Genomic DNA, 23,303 nt, shown 5'->3' with positions numbered 1-23,303 from the left:
GACAAGATTTACTTTGGCATCATGCTTGACAGAGACATTGTAAGACAAAAGGTTTGTTCCTGTGTTGTATTGTTCTATGCTCTACATAAAATAGAACTGTAAATGTCAGAAACATTAGGGAGGTTAGACAGCATTAGCTAATGTTTGGATTAAATTTCAACAGCTTTTACTAGATTTCCATCACCTTCTCTTTTCCTTCGATTCTGATCTCACATTGGGGGCAGCGTTCCAGTTGGTGAAGTACACCCAGCAGTATGTCTGTTATAAACAAGGGTAAGTCTGCCGATGCTGGAAATCCAAAGCAACATGCATACATAACATGCAGGAGGAACTCAGCAGGTCAGACAGCATCTACATAAATGAATATTCAATATTTCAGGCCAAGACCCTTCTTCAAGACTGAGAAGAAAGGGGAAAGAAGCCAGAATAAAAAAGGTGGGAGTGTAGGAGGCTAGCTGGAATGTGATAGGTGAGGCCAGGTGGGTGAGAAAGGTCAAGGGTCGGAGAGGAAGGAATCTGATTGGAGAGGGGAGTTGACCATTAGAGAAAGGGAAGGAGCAGGGAATCCTGGGGGAGATGACAGGCAGGTGAGGAGGTAAAAGGACAGAGTGGGAAATAGAAGAAGAAGGGAGGGGAGGGGGACTGTTTTTTACTGTAGGGAGAAACAAATATACATGTCATCACTTTGGAAGCTATCCAGAAGGAATATAAGATGTTGTTCCTCCACACTGAGGGTGGGCTCATCTTGGCACAAAAAGAGCCCATGAACAGGAACAGGGATGGGAATGGGAATTAAAATGTTTGGCCACTGGCAAGTCCCACTTTTGGCAGATGGAGTGGAAGTGCTGGATGAAGCTGTCCTTCAATTTACGATGGGTCTCACCAATGTAGAGGAGGCTGCATTGGGGGCACCGAACACAATAGACGACCCCAGCAGAGTGGCAGGTGAAGTGTTGCCTCACCTGGAAGGATTGTTTGGGGTGCCTTTCATGATTAAAGTTGGTCTCCATTACACTGTTTAACTTGTACAATGTGATCTGATTATAAAATTTACTTTCCATTTAGTTGTGTATAGTTGATTTTACAGTTCATAATTCACATGGATTCAGAAGAGCATCAGCCCTTAATGGCAGATTTTACACAATGGCAGAGTATTTCCCAATTTCCAGAGAGGAACTTAGAATTCGTGTTTATGAAATATATGTGTAGAGAGGTCCCATGTGTTGGGCCAAGGCTAGAATGTCCACTTACACCACCAGTGGAAGAACTAGCAAGTGTAGGTTACATTTGGTTCCTCCAGTAGCAACAATCCCCAATGCAATGGAGCAATTAATTTCATAACCTATCGAGACACGATGAGGTAAATGTCAAGCCTGTAAAATATTTACTCAGTCACACATGAAGCAAAGGCTGTTACATTACTGACACTCTTCACTTGACCTTCCCTTTCCATACTCATCATTACTCAGTTACTGAAGTTCCAATCCCTTCTAACACAGATGCAAAATTTACCATAGACAGTCCAAAAGCCACATTTACCTCTTCAGGCAGTTTTGTCCAGTTCACATGGACTTGCTGCCCCTTCAGTCCTCAGAAACACTCACCATGATAGTCCCTCAGTTGTGTATCAGCCTCAGATTTTGAATGGAGATGAGGAGGAATTTCTTCAGTCAGAGAGTGGTGAATCTGTGGAGGCCAAGTCATTGGTATCATAAAGGAAAGTCGTCTGTCATGTTGGACATTGATTCAGAATGACTCCTCTGATGCAAAATCAGCAGAGGCAGCTGGAGTGAAACTGGAGACCCAAAAACCACACCAACTGAGGTAAGAATTGATCCCCTTGATTAAAAGCTCCTCTCTCCAATCATAGGGAGACTCAATTAAAATCTGCCATTAAAGGCTGATGCTCTTCTGAATCCATGTGAATTATGAACTGTAAAATCAACTATACACAACTAAACAGAAAATAATTTTTAATAAATATTTAAGGCAGAGGTTGATGGATTCTTGATTAGTCAGGGCTGAAGGGATAACAGGAGAGGGCAGGAATTTGGGGCTGAGAGGGAAATGGATCTGCCATGATGAAATGGCAGAGCAGACTCAATGGGCCAAATGGCCTTATTCTGCTTCTAAGACTTAGGGTCTAATGGTATCATAAAGGAAAGTTGTCTGTCATGTTGGACATTGATTCAGAATGACTCCTCTCATGCAAAACCAGCAGAGGCTGCTGGAGTGAAACTGGAGACCCAAAAACCACACCAACTGAGATAAGAATTGATCCCCTTGATTAAAAGCTCCTCTCTCCAATCATAGGGAGACTCAAGTGTTTTTTTAAATTATTTGTTTTGGCCAGTATTGAAAAGCAAATGTTGATGTTTGGAAATCTGACATGAAACATTGAATACAAGAAATGATCTGTGACTCGGATAGAATTGTAGATGAGAAACAGATTTAGTAGTTCAGATAAACCACCTTTCATTTTTTCTCAGTGAGCAGAAAATTGGGAGATGCGGTAGAGATACACTGCAACCCATCAGAACGCTTAGGTAGCAAGGAAATAGAAAAACAATGTAGCCTTCATCAATGGGAGAGAGCGTCCAAGCACAGGACAGTGACAAAAGTCCTGAAAAGCATCACTTACATTCAGTCAACACACACAAAATGCTGGTGGAACGCAGCAGGTCAGGCAGCGTCTATAGGGAGAAGCGCTGCTGACGTTTCAGTCCGAGACCCTTAATCAGTCCTGAGGTTACAGAGAACGGTGTGATAAACAAAAAACATCCAGTGAGCAGGAGATCCGTGGGTGAAAACACCTTGTTAATGAGAGAGGTCAAATGAGAATGGCTAGACTGGCTCAAGCTGACAGGAAAGTGACAGTAACTCAAATGACCACAAGTTACTACAGTGGTGTGGTGTATCTCTGAATACACAACATGTTGAACTTTGGATGGTCAACAGTAACAGAAGACCATGAACATATATAAATAACATACATGAAGAACAACGAGTTGGCTTACAGAGAGGAGGTGCAGCAGCTAACAGACTGGTGCAGAGCCAACAACCTGTCTCTTAATGTGAACAAAACAAAAGAGATGGTTGTTGACTTCAGGAGGGCACGGAGCAACCACTCCCTGCTGAACATCGACGGCTCCTCTGTATAGATCGTAAAGGGCACCAAATTTCTTGGTGTTCACCAGACAGAGGATCTCACCTGGTCTCTCAACACCAGCTCCATAGCAAAGAAAGCCCAGCAGCATCTCTACTTTTTGCAAAGGCAGAGGAAAGTCCATCTCCCAACCCCCATCCTCATCACATTCTACAGGGGTTGTATTAGAGCATCCTGAGCAGCTGCATCACTGCCTGGTTCGGAAATTGCACCATCTCGGATCGCAAGACCCTGCAGCAGATAGTAAGGTCAGCTGAGAAGATCATCGGGGTCTCTCTTCCAGCCATCATGGACATTTACACTACACGCTGCATCCGCAAAGGAAACAGCATTATGAAGGACCCCACACACCCCTCATACAATCTCTTCTCCCTCCTGCCATCTGGGAAAAGGCTCTGAAGCATTCAGGCTCTCACTACCAGACTATGTAACAGTTTCTTTCCCCAAGCTATCAGACTCCTCAATACTTGAAGCCTGGACTGACACCTTGCCCTACTGTCCTGTTTATTATTTATTGTAAATGCCTGCACTTTTTTTGTAGGTCTGTAGTCTAGTGTAGCTTTCTCTGTGTTGTTTTTTTTATTACGTACTTCAGTCTAGTTTTTCGTACTGTGTCATGTAACATCATGGTCCTGAAAAACGTCTCTTTTTTACTATGCACTGTACCAGCAGTTATGTTCAAAATGGCAATAAAAGTGACTTGACTTGACTTGAAATATACTCAGTGGCTTCTTTTTTAGGATCTCCTACACCTAATGAAGTAGTTACTGTGTGTTATCTCTGTATTCATGGACATAGAAAACCTTAAAGCATGAAACATTGTTCATTGAGAAATCCAGATAGATGAGGAATCAGGATTACCTGGAATACAGGTCTCTGTGTCACCCATTGTCTCAAACTAGTGGAGTGTTCTCATCCTCAGCCTGATGATCAATTTATAGTTTTAATGCCAAGCTTGCTTACATGTTGCATTAATGTTAAGAACAATCACTCTTATCCCTGCAATTAAACTCCATTAGCCATATTTTTTGGGGGGGATATGGGATGTCAGTATGAGACCAGCATTTATGGTCTGGTTTCCTTGAGACCAGCATTTATGGTCTGTATACAGTCATTCTTGAGGTGGTGTGAGTGAGCGGTCATTTCAAACTGCTGTGTTTCATCTGTAGAACCTATTTCCAGAACACTGTTGAGTGGGGACTTCCAGGAGTTCGATACGATGATGATGTAACATGATGATATTCCTTCACATCTGCTACTTCTGTTAGAGGCTGTGGTTTTGAAAACCGTGCTGAATTGCATTAGACAGTTATCTGCAATGCATTTTGAAGATGGATCTTGCCATAGTGCACTGGTGGGAATAGGCACAAATATTTAGAGTGAGAAAGTCCACTGCAACTGGTGGACTTCTGGATCAGCTGCAGTGATGTCTGGCCTTGTGAACATCAGTTCTGAATTCTGTTTGCTTGTTTTTATTGTTTACACAATTTGTATATTTCTCTCTCTCTCTGCACACTGGGAGTTTGATGGTCTTCATTTGTTTTTAGTCAAGTCAAGTCACTTTTTTATTGTCATTTCGAGCATAACTGCTGGTACAGTACTGTACACAGTAAAAGCGAGATGTTTTTCAGGACCATGGTGTTACATGAAAAAGTACAAAAACTAGACTGAACTACGTAAAAAAAACAACACAGAAAAAAAACTACACTAGACTACAGACCTACCCAGGACTGCATAAAGTGCACAAAACAGTGCAGACATTACAATAAATAATAAACAGGACAATAGGGCAGTAAGGTGTCAGTCCAGGCTCTGGATATTGAGGAGTCTGATAGCTTGGGGGAAGAAACTGTTACATAGTCTGGTCATGAGAGCCCGAATGCTTCAGTTCCTTTTCCCTGACAGCAGGAGGGAGAAGAGTTTGTATGAGGTGTGCATAGGGTCCTTCATAACGCTTTTTGCTTTGTGGATGCAGTGTGTAGAGTAAACGTCCATAATGGCGGCAAGAGCGACCCCAATGATCTTCTCAGCTGACCTCACTATCCGCTGCAGGGTCTTGCGATCCGAGATGGTGCAATTTCCAAACCAGGCAGTGATGCAGCTGCTCAGGACGCTCTCAGTACAACCCCTGTAGAATGTGATGAGGATGGGGTGGGGGGGGGGGGGGTGGGGAGATGGACTTTCCTCAGCCTTCGCAGAAAGTAGAGACGCTGCTGGGCTTTCTTTGCTATGGAGCTGGCGTTGAGGGGCCAGGTGAGATTTTAATTGATTTTGTTGGGTTTCTTTGTTTTGTGGCCACCTGTAAGGTGATGAATCTCAAGGTTGTATGAAGTATACATGCTCTGATTATAAATATACTTGAACTTTGAATGGGATACTGATAAAATGACCTGCTTTGTTTCTCTGGATAGTATCCAGCTTCCTGGATATTATCAGATATGTATTCACCCACCACAATCCTGAATTGTGACCTCAGTCAGATGCTGACTTACTGCTAATTCTGGAATTCAGTTCTTTGGTCAATGTTAGGTCCAAGACAATGTTGAAGTATGGAGCTGAGTGATCTAATTTTAACCAAACACGACCTCATTGAGCAGGGTACTGGTGACTGTCAGTTAATGGAAATATAGATGACCTCTTTCATTTTACCAAAGAATGAGAGTAGTCTGATTGGAATGAATGGGTGGTAATTAACAGCGTGAATTACCCTGCCTTTTGTGGATGGGATACACCTGTGAACTTTCCACATTGTTAACAGAAACAATTCATCCTCTCGAAGTTATTCAGTTATTCAACAGGACCATGGCTGATCTGACATTCAAGTCCATTTTCCTGTCTTTGTCCATAATCCTTGATTCCCTTAATGATTAGAAACCTAACATCCTTCTGAAACCCCTTTTTACTGGGCATCTCTAGAGATGCAGCTTATTAGCCCTTTGTAACAGCCACCAGCATTGAAAAAAATCATCTTCCTCATACTCTATACTGAGCACCTCTTCTCTGCTCTCTGGTATTTGACGTTTCCAATCTGCGACAAAGACTCTGACTGTCTACCCTATCTCTGCTTCCCATTATCTTATGTGCATCAATCAGACCACCCCTCAGCCTCCAACACTCCAGAGCAAACAATCCGTCTGTGCAAACTCTTCTTATCACTGATGCTATCAAATCCTGCCATCATCCTCACCTGCAGGCTCTCTGAAGCCTCTTTATTCTTTGTTTAATAAGGTGAGCAGAACCACTCTCAATGATCCAAATGCATCTTAACCAAATTTTATACAGCTTCAACACCCTTCCTGGCTTTTATACTCAACACACTGACTACTGAAAGCCAGTGTGCTTTATCACCCTATTTACCTATGCTGCTGCTTCCAGGGAGCTATGGACTTGCAATCCAAGATCCATCTGACCAGCAATGTTCTCAAGGCTCCTGTCATTTACCGTGTACTTTCTTAGTGCATTTGACCTCTCAAAGTGCAACACTTCACACCTGTCTGAATTAACTGCATTGGCCATTTCTTTGCCTATATTTCCAGATGGTCTGTATATTTTGACAGAATTCATCACTATCCACAGCCCCAACATTTTTTTGGCCATTGCATATGGTCTAAATCTTAAATGTACATATGATATGTTTTCTAACTTCAAAACGTTAAACTAATTCAAAGGAAGACACGTTAGTCTGAAATGTGGATCTAACTTCAAGTTTACTTTAAGCAAGGCGTACACTCATCACATGGTAGCATTACGACTTATGCAATTCATGTATTTATACACATAACCACAATGAATTATATAAATAACAAAGAATGCTTGATTAAAGAATATATATTATACAAGATTGCTGAACTATTACTGAAATATTAAATACACAACAATGAGGTCCCAGCACTGACCACTGGTACAACACTGATGAAAGACCTCAAGTTAGAATAACACCCCTCTGCCACTATCCTATGTTTCCATTGCCAAACCAATTTTGAATTCAGTCCACCAGCCCTCTGTGGATCCCATGTGCATTAATTTTATGTGCCTTCTCTACTCTGAGAGACCTTGTTGAACTTCCTACTTATGTCCATGTAGGTGCCATCCAATGCCATGAGAGACCTTGTTGAATGCCTTACTAACATTCATAGATATATCCTACCCTCATCAATCATATTCATCACCTGTTCAAAAATGTAGTCAAGTTTGTAAGACATGACCTCCCCTGCACCAAGCATTGTTGACAGTCCCTAGTAAGTCTACTTTTCCAGATGTGAGTAGCTCCTCATATTCATACTTTAAACACTAACATTTTTATTTTTGAATCATTCCTTATTCTTCAAAATTATTAAATTGTTTTGCATGTTGCACCAACACACCACAGCAAATCCTTAATACATGTAAATGTATATGGGGAATAAAGTTGATCCTTTATCTTAATATTGTTGTCTAGTGATCTAGGGCTTACTGACCAATCATTTCTGGTACAAACTGGTAACACATAAATTCAGATGGAAATGATGGTGATCCCAAGCTATCTCATATATTCCAAATTCCAAAAATATCCAAAAGGTGAAACACTTCCAGCCACAAGCATTTCAGATAAGGGGAAGTCGAACTGTACTTCCATTTTGTCTTTTGACTAAATTGACAACATATCCCATCATCCAAGGTTCCTTGCCACCCTTGTCTTTCTTCCTCACAGGAACATGTTGGTCCTGAATTCTGACCAGTCGGCCTTTAATTGAATCTTACATCTAAACCAATCTCAATCACTTTCCCCAGTTTTGTACCTCCACCTTCCCCCCCCATACAAAGTCCATAACTATCCTTATACGTAACTATCTGAAAAACTATGGAGTTAGATCACAATTCCCAAACGCTCTATCATGAAAACTGCAATTGGCTGGCCAAGCTAATTTACTAGTACATTGTCCAATATGTCTCTTTCTCTGACTGGATTACCCAAACAACTGTATTAAAAACTATTAAATGCATCAACAAATTCAGTCCCACCTAATCTTCTGGTAATAGGGAAGTGTCTGTCAAATACTGGAAAAAAATATATAGTCACCTACAACAACTACCCTGTTGCGTTCCACCTATCCATCATCTACCAACCTCTCTGTTCCATTATCTCCCACTGGGTATTGGGGAGCCTAGAGTATAATTCTATCTGAGAGATTCTTATTCCTGAATGCCTCCCATATTACTTCACTAGATGAGCCCAAGTGCCACTGTGATGTTCTCCCTGCTCACTGGAACAACTCCACCTTATTTACACCCTTCTCTATTGCACCTGAAACATCTGAGTCCTGCAACGTTGAACTGCTAGTTCTGCCCCCTCTCGGTGAAATTTCTATAATGGCCATAACATCTTAGTTCCATCTACTAATCTAGGCCCTAAATTAATCTGCCAAATCCTGTAATGCTCCATGTAGTGAAATAAATACACCTGAGCCCATCAGCATGGAATGACATCTCTCCATAGATGCTGTCTCACCTGTTGAGTTTCTCCAGCATTTTGTGAGTGTTACTCTGGATTTTCAGCATCTGCAGAATCTTTTGTATCCATGAAATCCATGAATCCATGAAACTTTTATTTCTCTCTTTCCTTTTAAATTTGCTTGATCTCATCTCTACCGTCTCCTGAAACCCTTCATATGCTGGACCTATTATTCTGGTTTCCACACTACCACACCAGTTTAAACACTGCCTAGAAGTTCTAACAAATCTCCTTGCAAGGATATTGCTCTCCTTTCAATTTAGGTGCAACTCATCCTTTCTGTACTGGTCCCTGTTTCCCTGTGCTTGGGTGATGGGGGGTAGATATGTCACTAACAAAGGATGTATAAGGTGCTCCTTCCCTTCACCAGCCTTCAGGTCACACTCGGACACGGTATAGTATCTGCTTAGCCCTCTCCTCTCCTCCCACCCAACCAGGGTCACGTGAAGACATGGAAGCAGGTGGTGGATGTATATATTGTCACCGGAGAGAGTCCAGAGGAGGTTATCACCTGAGGGGTTGTCCATTCACAACGGAGTCTGTGGTGGGAATTGAACCTGGGTCTCTGGTACTGTAAAGCTTTGTGCTAATCACTACACTACCATGCTGTCAGCCATTGTGTGTGAACTTTGGACCTTCTGTATGATTGAATATTCCTGCAAAGAAGACTGGTGCATAACATTAGATTAAAGATAGATTGATGCATCTGTTCAGGTGCAGTACAGTTTTCTGTCTGTAGGAAGTACTTGTAATGTGAGCTTAATCCAAAAAAATGCCCATATAAAACTCGTGATCTATTTATACAGAAAAAAATCCATGCCAGAATGGAGGGATCTGGGATGATGATGACGATGAATGTGATTGCCCCGATCCCTATGAAGGGGCCTATTGTGAACGTATAGAAGATGAAATTGAAGTTGGTGAGTATGTTGTGAATTTGGTGCTGTTGTTTTGACTGTCCTGCTGCTTGGAATTCTCTTGCTATACAGACCATACGAAGATCAACCTGCCTCCATCCTGAAGCCCAGTAAGTGAAAGAACAGTTTCTAACTCTACTCTGCTCCTATGTAAAAGTGTTATTAATTATTAAATCGTGTTATATGATGGAATTTCAACCTGGTGTTAAATACAGTTGGGTGATATGGATACAGAGAGCAGAACTCTGGGAAATCCATTAGAACAAAATTAATACATGTAACTTCTGTGAGCATATTACATGTAAGGAGGATCCTGGTGAATCTGAATGACATCTATTGTACATTCAGTAGAAGAAGAGTAGGCAACTTGGCAACTAACATCATGGCTCTGTGCTATTTCTCTGATTCTCCAAGTCTCTTCTTATTAAAAATATTATCAATTTCTGAGTATCTACACTCTCCAGAGCCTCTTACTTGAACATACCCAGTGACACGCCTTTATAGTATCATGGTCCAGTCCATGAAATCCGCATTCCGGTTCACAGTACGATCCAAGTTCCTTATTCCAGGTTTTCCGGTTTTCCCCAGTTTCTGTTGAGGCAGTTGATTCTTGTTTGGGCTGGCTTCATAAATAGCTTCAGGATTCAGCCTCTGGTGGCCGGACAGGTGTGGAGAGCATGCAAAGGGAGAAAGAGGGCGGTGGCGGTGGCGGTGGCTGTGGCTGTGGCTGTGGCTGTGGATGTGGCGGAGGCGGAGGCGGAGGCGGTGGCGGAGGCGGTGGCTGTGGCTGTGTCTGTGGCTGTGGCTGTGCCTGTGGCGGTGGCGGTGGCTGTGGCTGTGGCTGTGGCTGTGGAGGTGGCTGTGGCTGTGGCTGTGGAGGTGACTGTGGCTGTGACTGTGGCTGTTGCTGTGGAGGTGGCTGTGGCTGTGGCTGTGGCGGTGGCTGTGGCGGTGGCTGTGGCTGTGGCGGTGGCTGTGGCTGTGGCTGTGGTGGTGGCTGTGGCTGTGGCGGTGGCTGTGGCTGTGGCTGTGGCTGTGGCTGTGGCTGTGGCGGTGGCGGTGGCTGTGGAGGTGGCTGTGGCTGTGGCGGTGGCTGTGGCTGTGGAGGTGGCTGTGGCTGTGGCGGTGGCTGTGGCGGTGGCGGTGGCTGTGGCTGTGGAGGTGGCTGTGGCTGTGGAGGTGGCTGTGGCTGTGGCGGTGACTGTGGCTGTGGCGGTGGAGGTGGCTGTGGCGGTGGCTGTGGCTGTGGCTGTGGAGGTGGCTGTGGCGGTGGCTATGGCTGTGGCTGTGGCGGTGGCGGTGGCTGTGGCTGTGGCGGTGGAGGTGGCTGTGGCGGTGGCTGTGGCTGTGGCGGTGGCGGTGGCGGTGGCTGTGGCTGTGGCGGTGGCGGTGGCTGTGGCGGTGGCTGTGGAGGTGGCTGTTGCTGTGGAGGTGGCTGTGGCTGTGGCGGTGACTGTGGCTGTGGCTGTGGCTGTGGCTGTGGCTGTGGCTGTGGAGGTGGCTGTTGCTGTGGCTGTGGCTGTGGCTGTGGCTGTGGCTGTGTCTGTGTCTGTGGCTGTGGAGGTGGCTGTGGAGGTGGCTGTGGCTGTGGCGGTGGCTGTGGCTGTGGCTGTGGCTGTGGCTGTGGCTGTGGAGGTGGCTGTGGAGGTGGCTGTGGAGGTGGCTGTGGCGGTGGCTGTGGCTGTGGCTGTGGCTGTGGCTGTGGAGGTGGCGGTGGAGGTGGCTGTGGAGGTGGCTGTGGCGGTGGCTGTGGCTGTGGCTGTGGCGGTGGAGGTGGCTGTGGAGGTGGCTGTGGCTGTGGCTGTGGCGGTGGAGGTGGCTGTGGAGGTGGCTGTGGCTGTGGCTGTGGCTGTGGCTGTGGCTGTGGAGGTGGCGGTGGAGGTGGCTGTGGAGGTGGCTGTGGCGGTGGCTGTGGCGGTGGAGGTGGCTGTGGAGGTGGCTGTGGAGGTGGCTGTGGCGGTGGCTGTGGCGGTGGAGGTGGCTGTGGAGGTGGCTGTGGCTGTGGCTGTGGCTGTGGCTGTGGCTGTGGAGGTGGCGGTGGAGGTGGCTGTGGCGGTGGCTGTGGCTGTGGCTGTGGCGGTGGAGGTGGCTGTGGAGGTGGCTGTGGCTGTGGCTGTGGCGGTGGAGGTGGCTGTGGAGGTGGCTGTGGCAGTGGCTGTGGCTGTGGCTGTGGCTGTGGAGGTGGCGGTGGAGGTGGCTGTGGAGGTGGCTGTGGCGGTGGCTGTGGCTGTGGCTGTGGCTGTGACTGTGGCTGTGGCTGTGGCTGTGGCTGTGGATGTGGAGGTGGCTGTGGCTGTGGAGGTGGCTGTGGCTGTGGCTGTGGCTGTGGAGGTGGCTGTGGCTGTGGCTGTGGAGGTGTCTGTGGCTGTGGCTGTGGCTGTGGCTGTGGCTGTGGAGGTGGAGGTGGCTGTGGCTGTGGCTGTGGCTGTGGAGGTGGCTGTGGCTGTGGCTGTGGCTGTGGCTGTGGCTGTGGAGGTGGAGGTGGCTGTGGCTGTGGCTGTGGCTGTGGAGGTGGCTGTGGCTGTGGCTGTGGAGGTGGCTGTGGCTGTGGCTGTGGCTGTGGCTGTGGCTGTGGAGGTGGCTGTGGAGGTGGCTGTGGAGGTGGCTGTGGCTGTGGCTGTGGCTGTGGCTGTGGAGGTGGCGGTGGAGGTGGCTGTGGAGGTGGCTGTGGCGGTGGCTGTGGCTGTGGCTGTGGCGGTGGAGGTGGCTGTGGAGGTGGCTGTGGCTGTGGCTGTGGCGGTGGAGGTGGCTGTGGAGGTGGCTGTGGCTGTGGCTGTGGCTGTGGCTGTGGCTGTGGAGGTGGCGGTGGAGGTGGCTGTGGAGGTGGCTGTGGCGGTGGCTGTGGCGGTGGAGGTGGCTGTGGAGGTGGCTGTGGAGGTGGCTGTGGCGGTGGCTGTGGCGGTGGAGGTGGCTGTGGAGGTGGCTGTGGCTGTGGCTGTGGCTGTGGCTGTGGCTGTGGAGGTGGCGGTGGAGGTGGCTGTGGCGGTGGCTGTGGCTGTGGCTGTGGCGGTGGAGGTGGCTGTGGAGGTGGCTGTGGCTGTGGCTGTGGCGGTGGAGGTGGCTGTGGAGGTGGCTGTGGCGGTGGCTGTGGCTGTGGCTGTGGCTGTGGAGGTGGCGGTGGAGGTGGCTGTGGAGGTGGCTGTGGCGGTGGCTGTGGCTGTGGCTGTGGCTGTGACTGTGGCTGTGGCTGTGGCTGTGGCTGTGGATGTGGAGGTGGCTGTGGCTGTGGAGGTGGCTGTGGCTGTGGCTGTGGAGGTGGCTGTGGCTGTGGCTGTGGAGGTGTCTGTGGCTGTGGCTGTGGCTGTGGCTGTGGCTGTGGAGGTGGAGGTGGCTGTGGCTGTGGCTGTGGCTGTGGCTGTGGAGGTGGCTGTGGCTGTGGAGGTGGCTGTGGCTGTGGCTGTGGAGGTGGCTGTGGCTGTGGCTGTGGCTGTGGCGGTGGAGGTGGCTGTGGCTGTGGCTGTGGCGGTGGAGGTGGCTGTGGCTGTGGCTGTGGCTGTGGAGGTGGCTGTGGCTGTGGCTGTGGCTGTGGCGGTGGCTGTGGCTGTGGAGGTGGCTGTGGCTGTGACTGTGGCTGTGGAGGTGGCTGTGGCTGTGGAGGTGGCTGTGGCTGTGGCTGTGGAGGTGGCTGTGGCTGTGGCTGTGGCTGTGGCTGTGGCTCTGGCTGTGGAGGTGGCTGTGGCTGTGGAGGTGGCTGTGGCTGTGGCGGTGACTGTGGCTGTGGCGGTGGAGGTGGCTGTGGCGGTGGCTGTGGCTGTGGAGGTGGCTGTGGCTGTGGCTGTGGAGGTGGCTGTGGCTGTGGCGGTGGAGGTGGCTGTGGCTGTGGCTGTGGCTGTGGCTATGGCGGTGGCTGTGGATGTGGAGGTGGCTGTGGAGGTGACTGTGGCTGTGGCTGTGGCTATGGCGGTGGAGGTGGCGGTGGCTGTGGCTGTGGAGGTGACTGTGGCTGTGGCTGTGGCTGTGGAGGTGGCTGTGGCTGTGGCTGTGGCTATGGCGGTGGAGGTGGCTGTGGAGGTGGCTGTGGAGGTGGCTGTGGCTGTGGCTGTGGCTGTGGCTGTGGCTGTGACTGTGGAGGTGGCTGTGGCGGTGGCTGTGGCTGTGGCTGTGGCTGTGGCGGTGGCTGTGGCTGTGGCTGTGGCTGTGGAGGTGGCTGTGGCTGTGGCTGTGGCTGTGGCGGTGGAGGTGGCTGTGGAGGTGGCTGTGGCTGTGGCTGTGGCTGTGGTGGTGGAGGTGGCTTTGGCTGTGGCTGTGGCTGTGGCTGTGGCTGTGGAGGTGGCTGTGGCTGTGGCTGTGGCTGTGGCTGTGGCTGTGGCGGTGGCTGTGGCTGTGGCTGTGGCTGTGGCTGTGGCTGTGGCTGTGGCTGTGGATGTGGCTGTGGAGGTGGCTGTTGCTGTGGAGGTGGCTGTGGCTGTTGCTGTGGAGGTGGCTGTGGAGGTGGCTGTGGCTGTGGCTGTGGCTGTGGTGGTGGAGGTGGCTTTGGCTGTGGCTGTGGCTGTGGCTGTGGCTGTGGAGGTGGCTGTGGCTGTGGCTGTGGCTGTGGCTGTGGCTGTGGCGGTGGCTGTGGCGGTGGCTGTGGCTGTGGCTGTGGCTGTGGCTGTGGCTGTGGCTGTGGCTGTGGCTGTGGATGTGGCTGTGGAGGTGGCTGTTGCTGTGGAGGTGGCTGTGGCTGTTGCTGTGGAGGTGGCGGTGGCTGTGGCTGTGGAGGTGGCGGTGGCTGTGGCTGTGGAGGTGGCTGTGGCTGTGGCTGTGGCTGTGGCTGTGGCTGTGGCGGTGGCTGTGGCTGTGGCTGTGGAGGTGGCTGTGGCTGTGGCTGTGGCTCTGGCTGTGGCGGTGGCTGTGGCTGTGGAGGTGGCTGTTGCTGTGGAGGTGGCTGTGGCTGTGGCTGTGGCTGTGGCTGTGGCTGTGGCTGTGGAGGTGACTGTGGAGGTGGCTGTGGCTGTGGCTGTGGCTGTGGCTGTGGCGGTGGCTGTTGCTGTGGAGGTGGCTGTGGAGGTGGCAGTGGCTGTGGCTGTGGCTGTGGATGTGGCTGTGGAGGTGGCTGTGGCTGTGGAGGTGGCTGTGGCTGTGGAGGTGGCTGTGGCTGTGGCTGTGGCTGTGGCTGTGGCTGTGGAGGTGGCTGTGGCGGTGGAGGTGGCTGTGGCTGTGGATGTGGCTGTGGAGGTGGCTGTGGCTGTGGAGGTGGCTGTGGCTGTGGCTGTGGCTGTGGAGGTGGAGGTGGCTGTGGCTGTGGAGGTGGCTGTGGCTGTGGCTGTGGCTGTGGAGGTGGAGGTGGCTGTGGAGGTGGCTGTGGCGGTGGCTGTGGCTGTGGCTGTGGATGTGGCTGTGGAGGTGGCTGTGGCTGTGGAGGTGGCTGTGGCTGTGGCTGTGGAGGTGGCTGTGGCGGTGGAGGTGGAGGTGGCTGTGGCTGTGGCTGTGGCTGTGGAGGTGGCTGTGGCTGTGGCTGTGGAGGTGGCTGTGGCTGTGGCTGTGGCTGTGGCTGTGGCTGTGGCTGTGGCGGTGGAGGTGGCTGTGGAGGTGGCTGTGGCTGTGGCTGTGGCTGTGGCTGTGGCTGTGGCTGTGGAGGTGGCTGTGGAGGTGGCTGTGGCTGTGGCTGTGGCTGTGGCTGTGGCTGTGGATGTGGAGGTGGCTGTGGAGGTGGCTGTGGCTGTGGAGGTGACTGTGGCTGTGGCGGTGGCTGTGGCTGTGGCTGTGGCTGTGGCTGTGGCTGTGGCTGTGGAGGTGGCTGTGGAGGTGGCTGTGGCTGTGGCTGTGGCTGTGGCGGTGGAGGTGGCTGTGGAGGTGGCTATGGCGGTGGCTGTGGCTGTGGCTGTGGCTGTGGCTGTGGCTGTGGATGTGGAGGTGGCTGTGGAGGTGGCTGTGGCTGTGGAGGTGACTGTGGCTGTGGCGGTGGCTGTGGCTGTGGCTGTGGCTGTGGCTGTGGCTGTGGATGTGGAGGTGGCTGTGGAGGTGGCTGTGGCTGTGGAGGTGACTGTGGCTGTGGCTGTGGCTGTGGCTGTGTCTGTGGCTGTGGCTGTGGCTGTGACGGAGGCGGTGGCTGTGGCTGTGGCTGTGGCTGTGGCTGTGGCTGTGGCTGTGGAGGTGGCTGTGGCTGTGGCTGTGGCTGTGGCTGTGGCTGTGGCTGTGGCTGTGGAGGTGGCTGTGGCTGTGGCTGTGGCTGTGGCTGTGGCTGTGGAGGTGGCTGTGGCTGTGGAGGTGGCTGTGGCTGTGGCTGTGGAGGTGGCTGTGGCTGTGGCTGTGGCTGTGGCGGTGGCTGTGGCGGTGGCTGTGGCTGTGGCTGTGGCTGTGGCTGTGGAGGTGGCTGTGGCTGTGGCTGTGGCTGTGGCTGTGGCTGTGGCTGTGGCTGTGGAGGTGGCTGTGGCTGTGGCTGTGGCTGTGGCTGTGGCTGTGGAGGTGGCTGTGGCTGTGGCTGTGGCTGTGGCGGTGGCTGTGGCGGTGGCTGTGGCTGTGGCTGTGGCTGTGGAGGTGGAGGTGGCTGTGACTGTGGCTGTGGCTGTGGCTGTGGCTGTGGCTGTGGCGGTGGCTGTGGCTGTGGCTGTGGCTGTGGCTGTGGCTGTGGAGGTGGCTGTGGCTGTGGCGGTGGCTGTGGCGGTGGCTGTGGCTGTGGCTGTGGCTGTGGAGGTGGCTGTGGCTGTGGAGGTGGCTGTGGCTGTGGCTGTGGCTGTGGCGGTGGCTGTGGCTGTGGCTGTGGAGGTGGCTGTGCCTGTGGCTGTGGCTGTGGCTGTGGAGGTGGCTGTGGCTGTGGCTGTGGCTGTGGCTGTGGCGGTGGAGGTGGCTGTGGCTGTGGCTGTGGCTGTGGCTGTGGAGGTGGCTGTGGCTGTGGCTGTGGCTGTGGCTGTGGAGGTGGCTGTGGCTGTGGCTGTGGCTGTGGCGGTGGCTGTGGCTGTGGAGGTGGCTGTGGCTGTGGAGGTGGCTGTGGCTGTGGTGGTGGCTGTGGCTGTGGAGGTGGCTGTGGCTGTGGCGGTGGCTGTGGAGGTTGCTGTGGCTGTGGAGGTGGCTGTGGCTGTGGCTGTGGCTGTGGAGGTGGCGGTGGCTGTGGCTGTGGCTGTGGCTGTGGAGGTGGCTGTGGCTGTGGCTGTGGCTGTGGCTGTGGAGGTGGCTGTGCCTGTGGCTGTGGCTGTGGCTGTGGAGGTGGCTGTGGCTGTGGCTGTGGCTGTGGCTGTGGCTGTGGCGGTGGAGGTGGCTGTGGCTGTGGCTGTGGCTGTGGCTGTGGCTGTGGAGGTGGCTGTGGCTGTGGCTGTGGCTGTGGCTGTGGAGGTGGCTGTGGCTGTGGCTGTGGCTGTGGAGGTGGCTGTGGCTGTGGTGGTGGCTGTGGCTGTGGCTGTGGCTGTGGCTGTGGCTGTGGCTGTGGCTGTGGAGGTGGCTGTGGCTGTGGCTGTGGAGGTGTCTGTGGCTGTGGCTGTGGCTGTGGCTGTGGCGGTGGAGGTGGCTGTGGCTGTGGCTGTGGCTGTGGCTGTGGCTGTGGCTGTGGAGGTGGCTGTGGCTGTGGCTGTGGCTGTGGAGGTGGCTGTGGCTGTGGCGGTGGCTGTGGCTGTGGCTGTGGCTGTGGCTGTGGCGGTGGCTGTGGAGGTGGCGGTGGCTGTGGCTGTGGCGGTGGCTGTGGCTGTGGCTGTGGAGGTGGCTGTGGCTGTGGCTGTGGCTGTGGCTGTGGCTGTGGAGGTGGCTGTGGCTGTGGCTGTGGCTGTGGCGGTGGCTGTGGCTGTGGCTGTGGAGGTGGCGGTGGCTGTGGCTGTGGAGGTGGCTGTGGCTGTGGCTGTGGCTGTGGCTGTGGCTGTGGCTGTGGAGGTGGCTGTGGCTGTGGCTGTGGCTGTGGCTGTGGCTGTGGAGGTGGCTGTGGCTGTGGCTGTGGCTGTGGCTGTGGCTGTGGCTGTGGCGGTGGAGGTGGCTGTGGCTGTGGCTGTGGCTGTGGCGGTGGAGGTGGCTGTGGCTGTGGCTGTGGAGGTGGCTGTGGCTGTGGCTGTGGCTGTGGCGGTGGCTGTGGCTGTGGAGGTGGCTGTGGCTGTGGTGGTGGCTGTGGCTGTGGAGGTGGCTGTGGCTGTGGCGGAGGCTGTGGCTGTGGCGGAGGCTGTGGCTGTGGAGGTGGCTGTGGCTGTGGTGGTGGCTGTGGCTGTGGAGGTGGCTGTGGCTGTGGCGGAGGCTGTGGCTGTGGCGGAGGCTGTGGCTGTGGAGGTGGCGGAGGCTGTGGCTGTGGCTGTGGCACTGCTGGGGTGTTGTGGGGGACATTCTGTCGGAATATTGACCGATGGCCTGTAAAGGTCTGGAATGATATTCGTACATGCTTCCTTGCAAACTCTGATAGGATGTCAGGGGGGGAGACTGATGGTGACAGCAGCAGCACGGAGTTCGAGTGGGAAGAGGTGGGGGAGGGACTAAGAATAGGAAGTTGTTGGGTCAGAAGAGAAAGAAAGGAGGTGGGTCTAATGTAGGTGGGTCAGAAAATGAGGGAAGAGAAGTTGAGGAGAAGGGCCCGAGGGCAAAACTGCTAAATGTAGTGGTAAGATTTGAGGGGGAAGTTGGAGTAAAGAAAATCAATCCACACAATCTAATAAAAATCATCAGAGGGCAAGTAGGGAAGTGAGCCATGCTAGAATTTTAGGAGATGGAAACCTGCTGATAGGATGTAAAACTAAAGAGCAGATGGAGAAGGCAATGAAGGTGACTAATGTTGGGAAAGTCAAATTGTCCAGGCTTGTAAGAGTTGGAGCACAAAGGGCCAATGGTTGCAAGGGGGTGATCTCCAGGGTTCCCCTCAGTGGTAATATGAAGGAGCTGGTGGAGAACTTAAGGGTTAGGAATAGTTCAGTGAAGAGTGTGAAAAGAATGACCAGGGGAGCAGAGAAAAGGGAGACTGAAACTGTTCTGGTAGAATTTGAGGATAAGGTGCCTCCAAAGGAGTTATATTTTGGATTTCTGAGATACAATGTAAGAGAATATATACCAAAACCTATGAGGTGTTTCAATTACCATGAGTTTGGGCATGTGGCCAAAGTGTGCAAAGGAAAGAGAAGATCTGCAAGGCGTGGTGGGGAACATGAATACGGAAAATGTGGAGAGGGAATGAGAACAAAGTGCTATAATTGTGGAGGTAACCATAGCGTAGCGTACTGGGGATGTGAAGTGGTGAAAAAAGAGGTGGAGGTGCAGCAGATAAGGGTGAAGGAAAAAGTCTCATATGCTGAGGCAGTCAAGTTGGCAGGACAGAAGAAAATGAATGAGGGAGGATGTAGCAAAGAGCAAGTAGCAGCTAAAGAAAGGCAAGATAAGAAGAAAGCATGGATAGAGAAGAAGAAATTGGTGACATTTATAGCAGGAGTGGTAAATGAAACTTGTGAGATCAAATCCAAAACTGAAAGGATTCAGATTATTGTGAAAGCTTCAGAGCACCATTTGGGTATGATAGGATTAAAATGGGAAGAGGTAAATGATGAATTCAGGGTACAGTCAAGTCAAGAGACAGTATGTGTGGGTTGATATTACTAATAATGCTACTTCTTCAATGGAATGCAAGAAGCCTGATTGGTAATGGACAAGATTTCAAGTAGTTTATAGCTAGTAGGAGAGAAAAGCCAGATGTAGTGTGTATCCAGGAGACCTGGTTAAAACCTAATTTAGATTTTGTTTCATATGGTTATGAGGCAGTAAGGCGAGACAGGAGAAAGGGGGGAGGAGGAGGATGTGCATCTTATGCAAAGCAAGGTATTCCTTATAGAATACTAGGTATAGGAAGTGAACAAGAGTATGTGGTAGTAAAAGTATGGGCTGAAAGGAAAGAGTTGGTGATTGTGAATTATTATAATCCATGCAAAAGACTAGAGTTAAACAAGCTTGAGGAGATAGAAGGTCAGAATAGTAGTAACGTTGTTTGGTGTGGTGATTTTAATGGACATAATGTATTATGGAGGAGTGACTGAACAGACATCAATGGTCAAGTAAAAGAGGAGTTGTTAGATGAGAAGTATTTCATGTGCCTAAATGATGGCAGTAGTACTAGAATTGATGTTTAAATGGGTAAAGAATCTGTGCTTGATCTTACATTAGCATCAAACTTTATTGCATCAGTATATGAGTGGTTAGTGTACCAAGAAGGAACTGTAGGGAGTGATCATTACCCAGTCTGGTGCAAGATAAATATTTCTGCCTCATTAGTCACAGAGAATATAGGTGGGAAATAGACATTGGGGGAAGTTTCTGGAAAAAAAAGTGATAGATAGCTAAGTCAGGTCAGTGATGAGATGGTCATAGAAACACTTGACAGCATTTTAAAACAAGGTATAATATCAGCTGCATTAGAATCCATTCCTAAAAGTAAAGGAGGAACAAAGAAGAGAGTAATGCCATGGTGGAATGATAATTGTAAGGAAGCAGTGAGAAATAGAAATAAGGCTTTTAAATTGGTTAAAAGAACTCATAACTTCCAACATATGATTCAGTACAAACAAGCTCAGGCAGTAGTAAGGAGGACAATAAGACATGCTAAAAGGACGCACTGGAAAAAGTATTGTGATTCAGTTGGAAACACAACCCAAGTAGGAGAGGTGTGGGGGATGATAAAAAGGATGGGAGGGGACAGGAGAGAGTGGAGGTACCCAGTTCTGGTGGATGGAAATGTGACTGCAGTAACAAATAAGGGAAAGGCAGAGTTGTTGGCAAGTACTTTTGTAATGGCGCATAGTTCTGATAATTTGTCTGAGAAGGGAAGAAGAGGTAGAGAGAGAACAAAAGCTGAAAGTATGGAGGCTTTATGTTGGAAAACTAACATCCCATCAGCAGGTTTATATAAGAATAATTATTCCAATAAGGAAACCTGGAAAAGATGCCAGCAGGCCAGGAAATTACAGGCCAATTGCCTTGACGTCTCATGTATGTAAACTTATGGAACGTATGATAAATGAGAGGTTAGTGTACTTTCTGGAAAGTAGAGGTATGGTGGCTACGTATCAAAGCGGGTTCAGGAAAGGAAGGAATACTGTGGATCCAGTGGAGTGTCTAGAGGGCAAAATAAGAAAAGCACAATAAAGAGACAGTGGTTGCAGTTTTTTTTGATGTTGAGAAAGCTTATGATATGTTATGGAAGGAGGGACTCCTAATCAAGTTATATTTAATGGGAATCGGGGGGGGGGCAATGTTCAATTAGGTTAAAGACTTTTTAAATGGGAGAACTATTCAGGTGAAGATAGGATCAGAGCTATCAAGCCAGTATGTTGTAGAAAACGGGATGCCTCAGGGGAGTGTAGTGAGTCCAACTTTATTCTCCATTTTGATAAATGATATATTCATAAATATACCAACGGAAGTGGGGAAGTCATTGTTTTCCGATGATGGGGCTTTCTGGAAAAGAGGGAGAAATATTGAACATACAGTTACAATAATGCAAGATGTAATTAATCAAGTTGAAGAGTGGGGGACAAGGTGGGGTGTTAAATTTTCAGTGGAGAAGACAAAAACCATGTTCTTTACAAGGAAAAACTCAGGGGACTTAATCTGACTCTGTATGGAAGTAACCTGGAGAGAGTTAAAAGTTTTCAGTTTTTGGGAGTGCACTTTCACTTGAGATTAACATGGAGAGAACATGTTAGATACGCAGTTGCTAAATGTAAAAATGTGATAAATGTCATGAGGTGTCTTGCTGGTTTGAATGGGGTGCTGATTTTGCATCACTGAAGTATATTTGTATAGCATTAATAAGATCAAGATTAGACTATGGAATTATTGTATACAGGTCAGCAGCAAAATCTGTGTCAGCAGAACTGGATATCATGCAAGCTCGGGCTCTAAAGGTATGCTTGGGAGTGGTTAGAACTTCCCCAGTGTGTGCACTCCAAGTTGAAGCAAATGAAATGCCATTGGGGCTGCGACGTAAACAGCTGGAGGCCAATTACTGGATTAACTTAAGGGGGCATGGTGATATCCATCCTACAAAAAGGGTGTTGCAGACATGCTGGGAGAAGAAAGGACACAAAAAGAAAGTTTTGGCTGGACAGGAGAGCAAACAGCAAAAGATATGGGTGTTATATGATAAAGAGTTTTGTTCAAGTATAGTGTAGCCTGTCAGACCTTTCTGGGTATTAGAAAATCCCTTTGTAGATTTGGAATTGCTTAAGATTAAACGCAGTAATAACATGGCTGATATACTCAGTGAATATCATAGGTATAGGGATTGTAAATATAAAGATGTACAGATTTTTACGGATGGTTCAAAGGATCCGGAAATGGGTGCAACAGTGTCTGCAATTGTTGTGCCAAGTTATCAGGTGGAAATTAGCAAGAGAATGCTGGATTGCTTGAGTGTTTATGCAGTTGAAATGTTTGCCATATTGTTAGCACTAGAATGGAGTGAGCAGGTTGATTGTAATAGTATTGTGATACGTAGTGATTCTGTATCGGCCCTTGCAAGCATTGAGGCGGGTACAGCTAAAGGATACCAGGATCTGCTTTATGAAATCCTGTTTGCAAATTCAAGACTGGCTAGTTCCAGCACATTCGGGTATTATGGGAAATGAAACAGCAGATAAGCTGGCAAAAGCAGTGTCAAAAAGGATCTGTAGAGGTCAATATTGAACTATCAAAATCAGAGGGGAAGAGCATAGTGTGGAGAAGGATAAAACAACAGTGGCAGCGACATTGGAATAGAGCAATAAAAGGAAGACATTTACATTCAATTCAGAACAGAGTAGATATGGGAAGGAGTAGGGGAGCAAAGTGGAAGGAGCAAGTAATTATAAGTAAACTGAGAATTGGGCACAGCAACCTTAATGGTACTCTGGCCTTCACAAATAAACATCCAACTGGTTTTTGTGATCTATGTCAGGAGACTGAAACAGTAGAGCACATCCTTATTTCATGCAGGAAATTTGCACAGGAAAGACAACAAATACTACAACAATTACGCAAAATAGGCCTGGTAGAGAACAGTGTTAAAGGTTTATTGGAATGTGGGGAAAGTGATCAGGGGAGGAGATGGTTGTTTAGTTTTTCAAGGGCAACTGGACTGGAAAGACGACTTTAGGCAGTCAAGTGAATGGACAATGAGGGACAATAAATCCTGAAGATGGTAGTAATGCAACAATGTGGATGCCAACAGCCGTGAAAACTCAAGGAAGAGGAAGAAGCCTCTGGCAGCTGGATTGTTCCTGTCCAAACCCACTGTCTGTATCGCTTCCCTTCACCTTCCTCCTGGAGCCTTGCCTTGCCTCACCTGGAGCCTTGCCTTGTCTCACCTGGAGCCTCACCTTGTCTCACCTGGAGCCTTGCCTCGCTTTGTCTCACCTGGAGCCTTGCCTCGCTTTGCCTCACCTGGAGCCTTGCTTTGCCTCACCTGGAGTCTCGGCTTGCCTCACCTGGAGCCTTGCCTTGCCTTGCCTCACCTGGAGCCTTGCCTTGCCTTGCCTCACCTGGAGCCTTGCCTTGCCTCACCTAGAGCCTTGCCTTGCTTTGCCTCACCTGGAGCCTTGCCTTGCCTTGCCTCACCTGGAGCCTTGCCTTGCCTTTCCTCACCTGGAGCCTCGCCTTGTCTCACCTGGAGCCTTGCCTTGCCTCACCTGGAGCCTTGCTTCGCTTTGTCTCGCCTAGAGCCTCACCTTACCTCACCTGGAGCCTCACCTTACCTCACCTGGAGCCTTGCCTTGCCTCACCTGGAGCCTCGCCTTGTCTCACCTGGAGCCTTGCTTCGCTTTGTCTCGCCTAGAGCCTCACCTTACCTCACCTGGAGCCTTGCCTTGCCTCACCTGGAGCCTCA

Source organism: Hemitrygon akajei, chromosome 6 (genome assembly GCF_048418815.1).
Source record: "Hemitrygon akajei chromosome 6, sHemAka1.3, whole genome shotgun sequence".
Taxonomy (NCBI): domain Eukaryota; kingdom Metazoa; phylum Chordata; class Chondrichthyes; order Myliobatiformes; family Dasyatidae; genus Hemitrygon; species Hemitrygon akajei.
This window is presented reverse-complemented; position numbering follows the sequence as displayed.